This window comes from Aquila chrysaetos, chromosome 19 (genome assembly GCF_900496995.4).
Source record: "Aquila chrysaetos chrysaetos chromosome 19, bAquChr1.4, whole genome shotgun sequence".
Classification (NCBI taxonomy): domain Eukaryota; kingdom Metazoa; phylum Chordata; class Aves; order Accipitriformes; family Accipitridae; genus Aquila; species Aquila chrysaetos.
In genome coordinates, this window is record NC_044022.1 from 17479861 (window position 1) to 17497050 (window position 17190).

Here is a 17190-nt window from a genome sequence, read left to right on the forward strand (position 1 = left end):
TATTTCCCATGTAAAGGGGATATGCTTTACCCCACACATGCGCACGCACACACAAACTGGGTGCGTGTGCTTCCTAGGTAGAGAAAGAGGACCAGAAAAGATAAGCAGCAGCGATAATGCCCTGGCTTTATGTCTCAATCAGTAGCGAGTAAAGCTGGAGGAACCATTCGAGATGAAAAGGGAATAAATTCCAATAAACAAGATTTTTTTTTCTCCTCTGGTGCAAAGAGCTTTGCTTGGGTGACCTATAATACCTTAACACAAAAATCTTCATAACCCACCTCCCTCCTGAGCCAGTTAGTTGCACATGTCAAATGACACTGCACAAACAATGCACAAAGACTTCAACAAAAATATTAAAGAATCCCTTACCTTTTAGTCAGAATAAGTGACAGATAACAGGCATGAGAAACTCAGTTGGCACAGTTGCTGTACATATTTCTCTGTGGACTTCTCTTTAGTGGTCCCAAAAGCACTGAACATAAAAAAAACTCTAGCCTGCCTGCTTCATTCTTCAGCAACAGAGATACATGCTGTCACGGTAACGCGAAAAAGCAAAAAGAACTACAGATCTTAGTTTTTAAAGCCTTTGTGCTTATAGGGAAGAAAAAGAGGGAGTGGGGAAAAGAAGGAACAGAGCAAACACTTTTTCTAAGAGAAATCTGGTCTTGGCTGTAGAAGTAACCACAGCACAGAATCATTCAGTTTGAATTTCCCTGTTTGCGAGATCCTTGGGAAAAATAAAAAAAAAATCAGTCTTTAGGGAAAAAAATCAAATGCATGGAGGGGGGAAGGGAGAGGAGGAGGGTACTGCTCCTATGTGACATACATATGGAATGAGCATTAGAACAATGCTGACAGGACAGCTAAGCAACTGCACTCTGGGGCAGCAGTTTTCAAAGCAGAGCTTTTGCAGCTTTGCAGAAAGGAGAAGAAAACAATAAAAAAAAAAAAAAAGCCCTCCGCAAAGGGAAAAAAAAAAAAAAGAAAAGAAAAAGGAAAGAAAAATAATAGAAGAAAGGAGCTCTTAATTCAAGAAGAACTACCGGACTACAAAAAAAAAAAAAAAAAAAAATTTGAGTTGCCTGATTTCTGAAAGGGGGGGGGGGGGGGAAACGCCGCGACTGCTTTCCAGCGATGCAAGCAGAAGCCTTGATGTCTAGTGCACTTACATTTTATGCTGCGCACAGTGGGTCCCCTCCTCCCCGCCTGCCTCCCTCCTTCCCTCCCTCCCTCCCTCCCTCCCTCCCTCCGCCCTCCCTGCCTAGGAAGCTCTCCCTCCCAGGGGACAAGAATTCCAGTGGACCCAATTAACACTGTACTTTGCTGGCTCCTTGGTATGATCGATATTAAATAAGCTGAGTTTTAGCAGCACTGAAAAATAAAGCAGCCATGTAACGCGTGGCTGATGGAGACTGCGTTTTTTCCCCCCCTACTTCCCTACTCCCCCAGTCTCGAAATGATCCAACGCAGCGGAAAATAAATTTTAAAAAGCATGTGCCAGCGCCAGTGATACAAGCTGCATCAGATATTTGTTAGAAACTTGATGGAAGCCGAACATCGGTTGCTCATTTCACTAGCTTCGGCAGTACTTTATTAAAGTGGATTTACAAATCAATGGACGGAATCCAAAGGTTCACAAACAGGCTCTTTCATCAGGTCTGCTGCCTGACCGTACAGGAAGTTTGCTGAAGGGGTCTGGGGGCTGTTTCAGCAGCACACTTGTTTTCAAAGGACTACCAACAACATGACTTGTTTGGTTTGGTGAAAGAAATGCCGTAAGAGGTTCACTGCTTTAAGGGAATGCAGCCTAGTGCGTTTACTGCTTCATTCCCGCAGCACGTGCAACAAGGCATCCTACAAATTGCAAATTATTTTAATTTGAAGGGGGAAGTGGTTGGGAGGCAGTAACCTTCTTTGGTCCTGTTTTCCCTGATCTATCAATCACAGATTGCGATGTAAAAACAATCTACTACAGGCTCTCTCTGTAGAGGAAAAGCAATTACTAGCATTAACTCTTGCCATTGCAAATTAATACAATACAGTCCGCAACTGATAGAGTCTGCCTGCAAGCCATTAATCTAAGAATAAATGGGTGGTTTGCTTAAATCCAACTGGTCTGAAATTCTCAGGTTAAGAGCTCCCCTTCCCCTTTCCATATTTCTATTTGTGTTTGTGAAACTCGGTGGAAAGAAAAGAAGGCCATATTTATTTGCTGGGGACGGTACAGTTCCAAGCTAACAATACCATCAGTGAACCTGCCTACAAATACAGGATTTCACCACCAGTAGCTGCTTTTCCTTTTTTGTTTCTGGGGTGGCCATAATCTTCAAACCAAACCCAATAAATAACACTGAGCAATATCCTTGATTGAACAGCTGGGTTGACCAGTGACTTGAATCCATCTTGTTAAATTAATGTGAGATTGCATTTCCATACGAATAAGGTCAATTAAAAATACTCGTAAAACCATGCTACCAAAGGCAGTGAAGAGTTAAATTAATTAACTCAAAAAGCCTCCAATTAAATAATGTTAAGGTTACGATTCTCCTAGCTGAGGGAGGAAAAAACCCTACTACAGCAGGACAAAATACTACTAGTTAGTGACTGCTAGTAGTAGCTCCAAATGCCACACTGTTTGTCACAAATTCTTTATGATGCCTAATAACATCCTTCACAGTTAGATAAATGTGGACTATGCAGAAATCCCGAGCCGTGGTCAACCATCCCAACAGATATCAAAAACCAAAGGCTTATTTACAGGGGAAGACCCAAAAGAGTGCAAGTATATTGCTTATACACATGAAGTCCATGTTTCTGAGCTACAGTAATTCCAGGCTCCTGTACTCATGATGAAGATGCTGCACTTTACATGTATTGACTTCACAAACAGAATCTAGCTGACATGGTTTTTTGGTGCAAGAAGGCTCAGGGAAAAAGTACCCCCGAGTAACATGGCACTAAGCCGGGCAACACTGGGTTGGAATTTGAATGAGAGGAAAACACAAAAACATTCATAGGAAATCACAGAAAACGATGCAGATCTTCATGCTTCATAGCCCTTATTGACCCAGCACTGCAGCATGGCAAACGTACTGGATTTGAAATGAGATACAGAGATCGCTGATAATACCAACCTGATGGTCTGGAGTCTGCAAAATTACGTTCCCTTTTCAGTCCCCTACTCTAAATTAGGGGGCAATGTCAATTGGTTAAAGCATCCCTGAAAGTGGCCTCAACCTTGTACAGAACGCTTCTCTTTGCAAGGGGATCAAAGCACTTGCCAAGTGCTTTGGGATCCCATCTGAGTGAAAGAACACATACATTCCATCTGCTACAGAAAATGTACCCACCTTCCACAAAAGCATGAGACACAAAGCGAACCTTCAGCCAGGCTAGCTGAGGAAAGTCTTGCAAAAAAGGGAAACACCCTCAAAGGGCACCCAGCAACAGCTCTCTTCCCCACAACTACAGTCATCAACTGTTGATGACTTCAAGCCCCATCTGACAAAAGACAGGGGAAACTGACCCTAGCAATCAAATTATTTACACATTAAAACATTTACACAGGAAAACATTTTAATGAGGATATAATCCACTGACTATATCCAGGCTGAAGAGGTCCAGTGGGTAGCTGCATTTTGGGAAAGGTTGAGGTTTACAGCTGCGGAGGGGATCACAAGTGCTCTTGGAACCCATAAATGATCCATCAGTCGATCTGTCATCTCAACACTCCTAGGCACTAGGAAAGTCTTTATTATCCCCATTTTAGAGATGATGATTTGAACACTGAAAGCCTAAACTGCCTCCCCAAGGAGATGCAAGAAGTGCTGGAGAATAGCAGGGAACTGATTCCAGGCTTTTCAAGTCCCTTAACTGCGAAGACTGTTCTTGTTTCAAACACAAGCAACTGAAATTGACATATTTTGAAAGTCAAGCCATTTGTTCCGTAAAAAAAATATCAGCATCATTCTAGTCTACTCTTAGATATAAATCAAAGCACAGTTCATGGTACTTAAGGAGCTCCTGTGCTGCTTAAGAAATCCACACGTGTATACACTGACAAGTTTTATTCCAAATAAAAATCCATAATTCACATTATTTTACTAGAACATAATTTAAATATCATTCCACAATTAGAACTGCAGTCCCAGTTTGGTAGGATATTTCAAGCCAGTGGGGAACTGCATGGAAGGACACCTCATATGTGAAGAAAAACAGATAGAAAACATTTCTCAAAGTAAGCAAGTATGCCAGTATCAGACCAGGTTATCAGTTAACGTCTAGTTAAAGGAAAAAATCTTGAGTGCCACTGAAGGTTCCGGTCCCTAGCTGCCAACAGAACAACCCTTGCTGTTGCTGGAGGCGGGGAAAGAGGGATGTGTTGCCTGCCCTGACCGGGGTGAGAGGCTCCCACAAAGGGTCTCCCATGCACGGATGGCCTGGTGAGCTGCTTGTGCTTCCTGGAGGTCCTGTTCTCCCACGACAGCCCCTGCACACCCTACTTGATGCTAACGGTCCTCGGAGATCAGCATCACCCAACACCAGTGCCCACCAGTGCTGCCACTGTCAGAGCTGGTGCCCTGATGATACCAAAAACATTATCCACAGAACAGCACATTTTTAGCTTAATATAATTTGGAGGAAGAACATATGCTTGCACTGTTCTCAGAATTTTCTTTATTCACATGAAAGCCAACTCTACGGAAGCTGTAAAGAGTACCTAACAGAAGTCCAAGCTGGAAAGGAAAGAAAAAGAGCTGCTACCAAAAGAGAAAGAAGTCAGTATTTACTACTTGAGGGCAGGAACTAATGACTGCTAATGGGGCAGTACCACATGACCCAGAGGAAAAGCTATGAAGATTTTTCTCTTTTCTTCTTCAAAAATTATATTGGGAAGTGTCAGCATTTACAACACTCTTTGGAGAACTATACTCTATCTGGGTGCTCCCCAAGAACCTATGACCAAAATTGCAAACATGGGAGATTAGCTATGTAAAGATACATGGTGTAACACAATTTGCAACAGCTAATCCACTTTATTACAGGCATCATCAACTCTGTTCATTATCTAAACCTTCCAATTCAACTATTCTCAAAGACTACAGCCTTTGGCACTATTTAAAGTTGCTTACATTTTCTTTCTAATATATTCATTTTGATTATTAAAAGGCAAATAAATTGGTAGATTTTTCTCTCTTCCTTTATACTTGGTTTTGTATAGTACAACAAATACTAGAAATTACAAAAGAAAAAGAAAAACATTTAACTAAATAAACCCTGGCTTCAGAACATCGATACTTAAAAACAGAAACAAGGGTGAACACATGGTGATGTGGTCTATGCTCAAGAATGTGAAAAAATGTCTGTGGATATTTTAAATATTTACCAAATGAAGGGGATGTATATCAGGTTGCAGAGCTTTGGCTTACACGCACTTTCAAGAGACGATGATTCATGTTAATCTACATCAGTAGGCTTGGAGGTTTTGCTTTGTTCTTTTCAATTTCTAATTACATTTTAGTAGCAGAATAAACAGAAAGAACACATAAAGCCATAAACAAAAACTAAAATACAACAAAGCAAAAAACAACCTTTTAAAGCACTTAACATCAGAGAAGGTTAGTCAGCCAATTACGATTTATAACTGCACAATAAACCATGGTGAGGTTCAGCTGACTAATGCTCTGCACCATTATGTAGCAAGTACCAAAGATAAAAGGCCAATTTCCTATTTGAAAATTGGGTTTCAGTAATGTGCAGCCGCCAGCCTGTGGGGCCAGGTGATTATCTTCATGGTGGCATCCATCACACAGGCCCAGCAAACGCAAGCTGTGGCACCCATCGCATCCAGTGCCGTGCCCATCTTCAGGAGATGTCCATGCCCGCAAGCTAGGCACGAAGGGCTCACTGCACTCTCTGCCAAAGTGGCCATGCTCCCAAGGCGGTCCTGAGCCAGGTGACCTGGGATTTGGGAAATCTTGTTTAAACCCTCATGCTGCCAACAAACCCTGCAAAGGTGAGATCTGCAGAACGGACTTTTGTAGCGTGAAACTAGATCCTGGCAGAATTTTGCACCGACAAAGTGCACAGGCCAGCAGGCGCACACATGGTGCACATGAGGTCCCCCCAGCCACCAGCACCGTATATTGTTCTGAAGCTTTCCTTGGCTCCTGACATCTTTTTAGGGTGCCTGATTTTCACTGCTAACCACAAAGGCACTTTATTCAACTGATCAAACAATCTTGCTGGATCTAATTTTCACATCTTCTAACTCCTTAGTCACTGGGTGCAAAACAGACCCTCCAGAGAAAGGTACTGCAAAATAAGATAGAGCACAAACTTAAAAAGCAAGAGCTATTTCTCACTATTTCCACCAGAGATGCTCTTGCTCTGTACTAGCAAGGTGTTGATGCTGTACCCAAAATCTGACTGCAGGAAAGATAAGCAAACCTAAACTAATTTTAAACTAGACTGAACAGCATTGCTGTTTACACCACGGAAGCTACAAATATCAGCACAGACCACATAAATCTAATCAGGATCCAAGAGACTCTGACCACTGACCATACCATGATAAAGCATCTGTTACCGTGACTTCATGGCAGCCACAACCACCCAGGCAAGCTTGGTTAAAGCAAGCTGGGACACTTTTCATGCTTCTGACTGCAGCATTAGAAATAGCTGTAATTTACTGGGGAGGGAAAGAGCTCTTTCCAGAATGAACTGAAAGGAAAACTGAAAAGAAAAAATTGGAAGAAATTCATACCACTTGACTTTGAAGTGCTTGGTCGTGGTTCCCAAGGCAGCCTCAGGTAGTGCAGGATGGCTCCCGGGGCATCTGCGTGGCCCCATTGAGTGCATGGTCAGCCTGGGACAACACTGCTGCCAGCTTTATGCAGCCCATCCTACTGTGTGGTTAGGGTTACATGATATACGTCCCACCCCTACCCTCGATCCTGCTCACACTGAGCACTAACACAAGACAGCTCTTCTCAAAATTTTTCTCTACAACACCTCCAATTGCTTCTCCCAGTGCAGACTGAGTTCGTGTGCTTTGGTTCCTCCTCTGCAGCAAGGAAACCTTCCTCCATTGCTCTGGCTTGGCAGCTTAGGGATGAAGCTGGCTCAAAGGCAGAGAGACTTGTATCATAACACATAGCCAAAAGAGCCCCCATGCTGGTCAGGGCACACCAGCGACCATCTACTGCAAAACCAACAACATGGGCCCAGACAGGGGGAAGGGAAAATAAGTACGAATAAAAGCATTACAAGTATCTAAGTAAATTGCCATGTAGTGGTCTGTGATTCCACAGATAAAAACCCAGCTTATATGATGATATGGCTCCACAGCTAATTTTGGTTGCTGATATGTCAGGCCTTTCTATAGGATATTGGTGTACAACGTGGAATATATTTTAAGTGTCACTTTGCTTGAATATATACCTTCAACACATGCTAATAACAGTTTAAATGTAAAACCCTGCCATGTCACAGCTGCTCACATCTATTACTTTTGAAGACAGAAAGTAACTGCTAAGCATCTTTCTTCAGAAATGGAGAGAGAATGTGGGAAAAGAGATGGATGGATTTGGCAAGAGATCGCAAATGCCTAGGATTTCTGTCTCCCGCTCACTGCAAGCTTGCATACTTTACTCCTTCTCCAGTTTTATTTTAGCAGCAACTTTTCTGAGCATCTTTTGCAAGCCAGCTCAACCCAGCACAAAGTGTGTTGGCACATCCCACCACCACAACCCCACTGTGGTCAAGCGATCAAAATCCCCATCAACATATTTTCAGACTATACATTGCATCCGAGTAGTCAAAAGCACTCCCTGTTATATCTGGACAACTCCTCTGAGAGTCTCCTTCTGGTAAGATACAACTTGCAGGGGGTCTTCAGGCACACCAGGAGGGGATGACTACTGAGCTTACCTTCCCATTTCAGGGGCATCCCTGAAGGTCAAGCTGTAGCTCAGATACATTAGTCCCAAACTAAACAGGCAAAATGACAATTCTTTCCTCTGAAGCCTTGTTTTCCACTGGTTTGATATTGCTTTTCTCATGAAAGCTCTGCCACCCCCACCTCCCCCCCCCCCCCCAAATACTTCATATTCTGTGATTTGCCTATACAGGCCTCAATTACCCTTAGAGATGAAGGAAGAGAAAATAAAGAGAGAAATCACTCTGAAACACCATATATTTCTAACAGGTTTCCAGCATTGCCAGAGTGATGGGCCCACTATTAGGAGAGGGTGGATTAGTGTAATTGCCTTACAGTTTTGACAGTTTCTGTCATCTTCAGAACAGATGTTCTCCGAGCTCTGCCCTATTTGGTAAATGCTATTGAGTGACAATTCCCATCCATTTTGGGGAGGACTCCTGAAGTGAACTGCATGGGTCTTTAAAGAGACTTGGTGCTTAGGACTACTCCTTCAAAGGCTGTAAGGCTCGTTGCCATGGTTGCTGGAGGTTAACCTGGCAGGGCTGATGTCTTTATCAAAGCCAAGCACCGGCTGTAGGAATGATCCCTGAAGGCTGTGGATGCTCCACAAAAGCAACTTCAGGGCTAGAGGTCCTGGCAAAGGGAGCTGGAAGGGAGAAGGTGAAAAAATGCAGCATCTTGTTAGAAAAAGGCAACTGGGATGGTCTAATCTTGGTGGACTGGTAGGATTGAGGAACTTCCCAGTAAAAGAGGAAAATAATAAAGAATCAGGTATCCCCTTCCAAATTAATTTCAATGGAGATGACTCCAAGCTTAGCATAGTAATAGATAGGTGTCAGCTCTCCCGTAATTCTGGGACTAAACAGTATTCATCAACACGGGCTTCAAATCCTACAGGCAGGGAGGATGGTAACTCAGCAGGTACAGTCTACTTCTCAAGGCGACCCTCAGCCAACAACATGGAGGACCTCCATACTGTTGGTTTATATCTCCAGCAAAGACGTAAAACCAAAGCCAAGGAGAATCCATTATCCTTAGACAATCCCATGTTTTTGTTATAAGAAGAGATGAAAATGTATAGCTCCATCCATTTCCCCTAGCACATCTTCAACTTCCTAAACCAACACAAGGAAGAAGGGAGAAGGGAGAAGAAGGGGTGGATAAATTTATGTTGCCCTTGTTACATCTTGGGAAAGACGGTTAACATTGTCTTCGGCCATTTTGAACTCATCCCTCCTCAGCAAGTGGAAAGGTCAAGAGCAGGGCTGGGACATCCACTACAGGACAGCTCCAATGGACAGAGCAAGGAGCAGCACCATCTCCACCATGTGTGCCATGGCTCAAGCGTGCTAGGGCTCAATGGCCTCTACTCCAAAACTCAGGTTGGGGTCTTTAGCTTATACACTGCTATTACAGTCCAAACCGAGACTTTATGGCTCCTTAACACTGTTCCTGCTCTTTTACACAGAATAAAAATGTCAGAGCAAAGGACATCCACGTCACTTGCACTGAGCCACCTCCCATCCCATCTGAAGACAGTAAAACCCAGTGAAAATGTGACAAAAGTGAGAAGAACTGCTGCCCACAATATCCAGCACTACACAAAAAGAAGGGCAGAAAGAGACGGTATAATGGGATAACATGCAGCCTATCCTGTGAGGTTCATGTTGTGACAAACAATGGAAACAAGAGATCAGGGTTCACCATATATAAAGCACAGACTTCAGTTTAATTGTTACTAAACTACGTGCTACGTGAGTAATTGGGTTTATGGATGTTCCTGGCAGAGACAGAGGGGAACCCATCCTCTCAGGGCAGCTAAGTGCTTGACTTCTGTGTATTTTTATGTGTTTGTCAAACGCTTAGACACTACAGGCACTTAGAATCCTTTAAATAAATAAAATGCATTGGGTTAGTTCAGCAAAAGGCACTGTATCAATGCACGTTAACTACTTTCAATGGAAATTATAACAGGATATGGGCATAAGTGCAGCCAAAAGAAAAGCCTAACAAAAATAGGGTAGCAGGGAGAGAGGGGAGGAAACGTAAGGTTGACAGAATCGCAGCCTGAAAGAAATCAGAACAGTAGATCTGAGAATAGCTCAGATCATAAGATAGAGAGGGGAAAAAAGCACCTCCCGTTTTACTACCATTGGGCCAGCTTACATTTCATTACAGGGAATCCAGGATAGGCAATTGTGTAATCAAGAGCCAGACGGCTTTACTCATTTATAATTAATTCAGAGTACTTTGAAAGTGAGCTTAGAAAATAGCCAAGTGCTTCCCTTTAAGGAAACCTCTTGTAATGCTTCTGCAGAGCACCGCAAGCAAAGCAGAAGTTGTTCAGCTGAAGACAAAAGGTTTTCTCCTGACATAAATGAATGAAGTGTTACCACAGGCAGTGAAGCAGAGAACGTGGCCCATCTTGAAGGAAGGCTTTCATCCAAGAACTGTAATTTTACAGCAAGAAACGCCATTCTGGACTGTTTTACACCATTTTAAGGGTCGAGAGAAGTCTCAGTACGTTATGGACTGAAATGCAGACTATTCAGTCTTCTATTTATTGTACATAGACAACTGCTCCCTTCGAAGCAAGCATGATTTTTGGCTCCAAAACCACAACCAGCTTTCCATCTACTCACGGCACTTGCCAGAAGAGTGGGCGTTAAAACCCAGTACAGTTGCACTGCCCCCCATACAGTCCCCCACCCTCCCCAGCCACTGCACTGAGAACTGCATCGACAGCAGAGCCCTGCATCCTGGTGCTGCTCATTTGTTCAGATCCTCAGGTATTCGTTAGCTGTCCTGTGCCCACACAAATAATTCAGAAGCTAAATGCTGCCTTCCGTTTTACGTAGTTACTAATTTATCTACACTTAGCTTTTCATCTGTAATTCACATTGACATTAATGGAGAGACAAATATGTGCGTTACAGAACAGAGGCAGACCAAAATAAATGTGAAAAAATGTGGTCACCAGAAACCAATTATATATTCAAAACTGCATAGGGGAAACCACCGGAGTGTTGAAATCAAGTGAGGAGGAAGATGTACCAAAAACACACTTGGACTGGGGGAAGAAGGGGGGTGCAGGGACGAAGTTGCTAGCACATACGATCAGTCTCAGCCTCATGGAAAAGAATATAAATATTTAGACACGAACAGACCTCTTAAAATACAGTTGCAGAGTCTGCTGGCACATGGACAAACATACAATAAGCCCACCAATGTGGAGACACAAATCAGGTAAATCAGACATGAAATTGGCAGGCAACATGTGCAAGATGCATTTTGTAAAGGCAAAAATGTGTTCACCACCAAATACGAAGATGAATTTTCCAAGACAATCTGAAGCTGCACTGTAAAAGAAATAAACATTAAATATTTAAGGCTGTTCACCTAAATGCTATCACTTGGAGCACATGGTGGCTTTTTCCTCCACCAGCATTCTTCTCGCTACAGCAAAAAAAATGAAGGCTTTAAAGAGAAATACTTGTACAGTCTTGCTACTTTGAAAGCCGAACATCTTCCCAGATGGCCCTGAAAGAGTTAACTGCTTCAGAGCTCAGATATTCTCCTTCCCATGTCTCACGATAAGTACTAGAAGATTTATGTGCAATGAATTTCCAATTACTGATCTGCACCAGCTGGGCTGTCAATCAGCCTGCCTATGCAGTGCATGTCTTCACCTCCCCATGTTCTCCTTGCGCATAGAGGCTCCTTCTCTCCCCATGAGCACACACAAAAGCATGTAATTCCCACATTCCTACCAAATGGAGTAGGTTAAATATTGCTTTGGACTTCCCTTGCTCCTCCAGTCTAACACAGACATTATTTTCTCACCATGGTGTCCAGGAGAACAATTCCAGTGATGACTCTGAGGCATCTAAGAGTATTGTAAAAGCAGAGTGACATTTCCTCCAAGGCTTTTCCCATTAGCAGTCATTGGCAGGGAATGCAGACTATGAGGGAAATCTGGGAGGGAAGCCCTAGGATCAGGACACAAAATTCTCCTACAGTGGTACACAAGGTCCAGATACAAGGATTAAAGAGAAGAAAAAACTCACTGCCCTATGGAAGTCTTTAATTATGATTTTGCCGAGGTAAAAAAGTACAAAGTTGTCAGACAACTAGATACGGTAACTTCAGGATTTCCAAAAAGCTCCTCAGGTTCACCCGAAAGTTGTTATCTCCCAATAAATGCCTTCATGGGTGTCTCATACTTTTAGCTCAGTATACATAAAGAGTTCATGAAAACAGGTGTTCTGCTCAGGGTCATCACCCATCCCATTTTGATGGATTATCATTTATTCCTTTAACATTCGGAGTCACTCGTAGCACCACCACACATCCCTTTACTTCATTTCTCAGCCACATGACTGAAGGAAATGCTGAATCAATAAACCTTTGCAGAGCAACACTAAGCAATATAACCAGTGATTAAACCTTGTTTTCAATGTAGAATTCAGCCTGAAGAAACATAATTAAAAGAAACTAACCACAAAGCTCAGAAAAAATATTTTCCTCTCCTGTTTTCTAAGATTTTACTAAGCCATATCCCTGAAATAAAAAAACCACAGACATGGCATCATCCTTGAGACTTTGCCTGTTACAACACGATACTACCCCAGGCTGTTGTTTTTGCACCTGCATTTCACTTCCTAACCTGGGTTACAGAGAAGATGATTCTTGAAAGGTTAATCAGCAGCTATGTAAACAGCAAATCCTCACTATGTATCGGAGTGAATGCGTTTTACTGCAAAGGTTGAGCATCCTGCGACGGGTAGGGCTTTGAGATACGGCACCAAGCCAGATCCTCTAGCAGGACCCGTAAGTTTTTTGTTCCTGTAGAGGCCTTACCAGAGCCCTCTGGAAATTTTCATCCAGGCTTGACTGCCTATAAATAGAGAGCTGCAGCCCCCGGGGGCTGTGTGGCTCTGTGCTGCGGGTGTGCGCTCCGAGTTGCTAAGGAGATGGCGGAGCGAAGGCTTGCAAACTGCGTGGGGGAACCAAGAGGAAAGTGGCACCGCTCTGGGGTTCGGCCGAGAGCCAGGGAGGTGTCCTCCTGCGGGTATCCTCTGCATCAGAAGAAGAAAAAGAAGAAGAAAAAAAAAAAGGATGGAGATTCCCTCTCAGCCTGACAGAGGCCAGATGCTGAGAACGTCAGGGCAGGCATTCCCATCAACAGACGCCTAAATAATTATTATAAACCATCAACCGTCTGGGTTCTCGCAGCATCCCTGTTTCCTGAATCCAGACCTGGGTTCTTTATCTCAGAGAAAAGTAATTATAGCTTATATTACACAGCACCATCCAAAAGGAAAAGGAATTTTTGAATCCTTTTATTTACTTCTATGTAGACTTGTAAACAAGACTGATATGCAAAAAGTCAAGCTTTGAACTGTAGCACTGGAACAAACTACTTAAAGGAACTGAGACTAGGATGACCCCTCATACACAATCTTTTTAAGATCTGAACCAACTCATTTACCTTGGGCTAGAGGATGCCTGCATGGAGATGGAGTCTGGCTCAAGACACAGGAGGAAAATAAGGGTTATCCTGAATTAAGGTTGTATGTAGATACTACTGTCCATTTCAGCTGGTCAAATTACATCTCTAAATAGCAGATGACTCGCATCACTGTGATGGTAGCAAACATCAGCAAGACTGAGTGTACACCCTGAAAAGAGGAGGTTTTGCATTTCCAGCATGTATGGAGATACGATTTTACAGGCATATAGAAGGCTTACTTAAAAGTTTACGCAGAAGCAACTTTGCAATGGCTCCTGGTGGACTGGGAAACCGCCTGAAGATAAAGCTAACTATAAGAAAAATTCTAGAGTAGTTTCTAAGAACAAAACCCTCTGGAAAAAAACAACAACAACAACAAAAGGTGTAGGAATTCCTCAAAAGAAACAGGCAAATACAAAAAGAGCCAAGGTTGTTCCTGCAAATGCAGCAGAAATGCTCCATGGTATTAACCACGGTTTCTCACACAGATCACTTGGCTGTGATAGAAAATTAAATGCTTTTGTTTTCCAAGACTCATCCACAGCTAAAATGATACATCTTAGCAGAACAAAGGCAGTATCTCTTGCCAACAGTGTATAAGCTCATCTCTCACTGGAAAAACAAAGACTTAGCAGAAAAAGGTGTATTTTTCTCTGCGGCCACCGCTGTGCCAAGCCCCAGAAGTATCAAAGTGTGTCTGACAGTTGCTCATTATTAGGCAGGTGAAAGAGAAAACTGAACTTTTTTCTTTTCCCCAAGACAGCAATGAAGCCACATTAAGAATATTTGAAATAGAAAGCACGTAGAGCAACCGAATGATTTGAACTTTTACTGTCTTCCATCTTTTACAGACGCTAATGCTAACACTAACTCACTAGCGACAAATCGACGGAAAGAGAAGGAACATATGATCACGGCTTATTTCCCAGTGTACGTATTTCTTAATATAGAAGAGTGTATGATAGATCTGCCACCATCTGATCTTGATTGTTGTAAAACCAGTCATTCTGCCTTCATCTGCCAAAAGACTTTGAGAATTACTGGGGATATTTTTGGCATCCTTAAGCACACAGAAGCACTGAGGCATATTCCCAGAGGACAGCTGAAAGTTTCTTAATAATTTCCATCTATTAGATGCCACTTTTGCACATTACTTGAGGATTGTCCAGTGCGATTTTAAGTTAATTAAGGACGATGAAATTGGGGAAAGAGGCTTCAGGTCTTACTGCTGTTACTGCATTTCTTTTTAACCCACAAGTTTTTTTATGACAGTCTTAAAAAATCAGAAATCTGATCTTTTATCTTCTCAATTTTATGACATAATATATTCACTGAAGAGACAACTTACAACAAAGATCTGATAAAATATTCTTTGGTCATAAATATAACCCTTAACTGGGGGGGGGGGGGGAGTGGAGGACTTCACATTGTGATTTCTGCAAACAAAATTACTTCTACCCTGATTCAGCCACATTCCCTATTAAAAAAATCTTAATTTTTCAGGAAATTACAAGCATGAATACACCAATATAATTTGACAAAATGTTGAATACAAATTATTCTTATGAGGAATATTATTATGGCCAAGAGGCAATGGGCACAAATTGAAATACAGGAAATTCTTTTTAAACATAAAAAACCCCTACAACCACTTTTCCACCATGAGGGTGGTCAGGCACTGGCACAGGTTACCCAGAGATGTTATGGAATCTCCATCCTTGCAGATATTCAAAGCCCAACTGGACATGGCCCTGAGCAACCCGCTGTCGCTGACCTTGCTCTGAGCAGGGGCTTGGTCTAGATGACCTCCAGAGATCTGTGATTCTCTGAATATTAAGCACAAAGATTCAAATTTACCAATTGTGTGAAGGCTGAATATCAAATCTAAGCTAATTTCAGCTATACAAATAAAGAATTTGGTTTTGGAAACTTAGGTCACAAAACTGATAATAAAGTGTCATTTTAAATGAACAGAAGTCTTAAGTGATCATATTGCATATTTGCTAGCCAATAGAAGAGTACATCCAAAAGAAAAACACCATTTCTTTCTACTTACCTTATATTTCCAACACATGAAGTGCTGTGCCAAGAAATTCTCCATTTTCCAATCAAAGGAACAGGTTTGCAACATGGATTCTGGATTTCTCTCTGCACATTGCTGTAAGTGCTGATGGCTATGACCCCTTTTCTTGTCAATCTTTATTTGCATATGCCATCTGATTGACTGTCACACTTCCTATATTTCCCTTTATATTTCCTCCCTTTCCCAAGCTTTAAACGCATTTAAAGTTATTAACAAACAATACCACAATAAAGCAGATAAACCATGCAGCCCTTTGCAAGCACAGGAGAGCTAGCTATGGAAGCCTCTTCAACTTCCAGCCAAGTCTGAAAACTCCTTTCGCATCACTAAATGATGCTCGGTCCAGCATTGACTGTGCAATTCTACAGTTATTACTTAGCCATCGCTGCTAATGAAGGAGGGAGTTGGAACTAAGCGACATAAGCAGTTTTGCCATCAGTGCCACCCATTGAGCACAGTCACAACTCTTGGACAGGTCTAAGAGGTACAGGAAATAATACTGCCGGAGCTCAGCCTCTGCTATGAGCACAGGGTCAGAGAATGGACAGGCAACCAGAATTTGAAAAGCTCTGAGCTAAGCTGAACAGCAACAGCTGAACAAGCAATAACTAGATGCACACAAATCTGGAAGATAACAGCGAGCACAGCAAACACAATGGTGCAAGTCACTAGAGTGCAGTGTTAGAGAAGGCAAGTATTTGAGGGCCAGCAAATCAAATGCATGATCATCTGAATTCAGGTATTTCTACAATGCCAGACAAAGAAACCTTTCAAGCAACACACAGTTTTCCTTTAATACATAGATGTTAAAAAAAAATCGGGGGCGGGGGGGGGGGGGGGAGAGTCAAGGTGAAATATATTCAAGATAATAACATCCTTACATACATTGCACAAACCCAACACTCTCCATGCTGGTTTACTCTGCACATTTCTCTCAGACAGGCTACTGGGAGAGGGAGAAAATGTGGCCGGACTCAGTGCAACTTTCAGGTTTATGTGCATTAGCACTGTTGCAACATCCAAGCTGATGAGATGTGAAGGGGTTTATTTCTCTGCTGAAGCAAAACCTTTCACTGGGTTAAAACTGAACAAAATTTCCATAAATGTGTGGATTCATATAAGCGTGTTTGATAAAAAGCCTACACTGAGAAGCCTGGACTCCTTCTGAGCATTCACTGCCGTCTCCCCAGAGGTTCAAGTCCCCACTGCTGCCCTGCCAAAGAGGCAGGGGAAAAACGGGTGCAGCAAACATTGCTTTGCTGAAAATGGGCTCAGATAGCTTTCAGAAGCTTATTGCTGTGAGTGCAAAGAGTTAAACACCGCAAGGCATTGCTCTGATCTCGCACATCAGTGAAAAAACAGCAGCAGCTCTACTCAAAGCAACGCTGCAAAATAAACACGAAGTTGAATCAGACCCATAAGCTCTTAAAGAGAACCGTGAGCTAGATATAGACATGAATTTCCCAAGGTGAACCCCTTTTGTACCAATGCAACCTCTAAATATTATCGTTTAACCTTCTTCAGGATTTAGGTTTGATTTCAGGCTAACAGCCGCCATTCAGATCAGCCAAACAAAGTAAATCTGCAGAGCTCCCAAGTACTGAAAAGGGATGGGAGAATCCACCTGAAACAAACATTTTGCCAAACCTC

The 17190-nt window shown here is 42.5% G+C and overlaps 1 protein-coding gene across 9 annotated transcripts in view; it reads right to left on the minus strand.

Moving 5' to 3' along the window:
* Window positions 1-17190, minus strand: part of FAT3 (FAT atypical cadherin 3) — a 422077-nt gene that overhangs the window by 353406 nt on the left and 51481 nt on the right. For 2 of the 9 annotated variants that reach the window (XM_030042470.2, XM_030042463.2), the window contains exon 1: window positions 373-1084. The exons of the other annotated variants lie outside the window; for them this stretch is intronic. The gene's annotated coding sequence lies outside the window, so the exon portion shown is untranslated. Of the gene's footprint in view, window positions 1-372; window positions 1085-17190 lie in introns of those variants that run through there. 9 annotated transcript variants of the gene reach the window in all.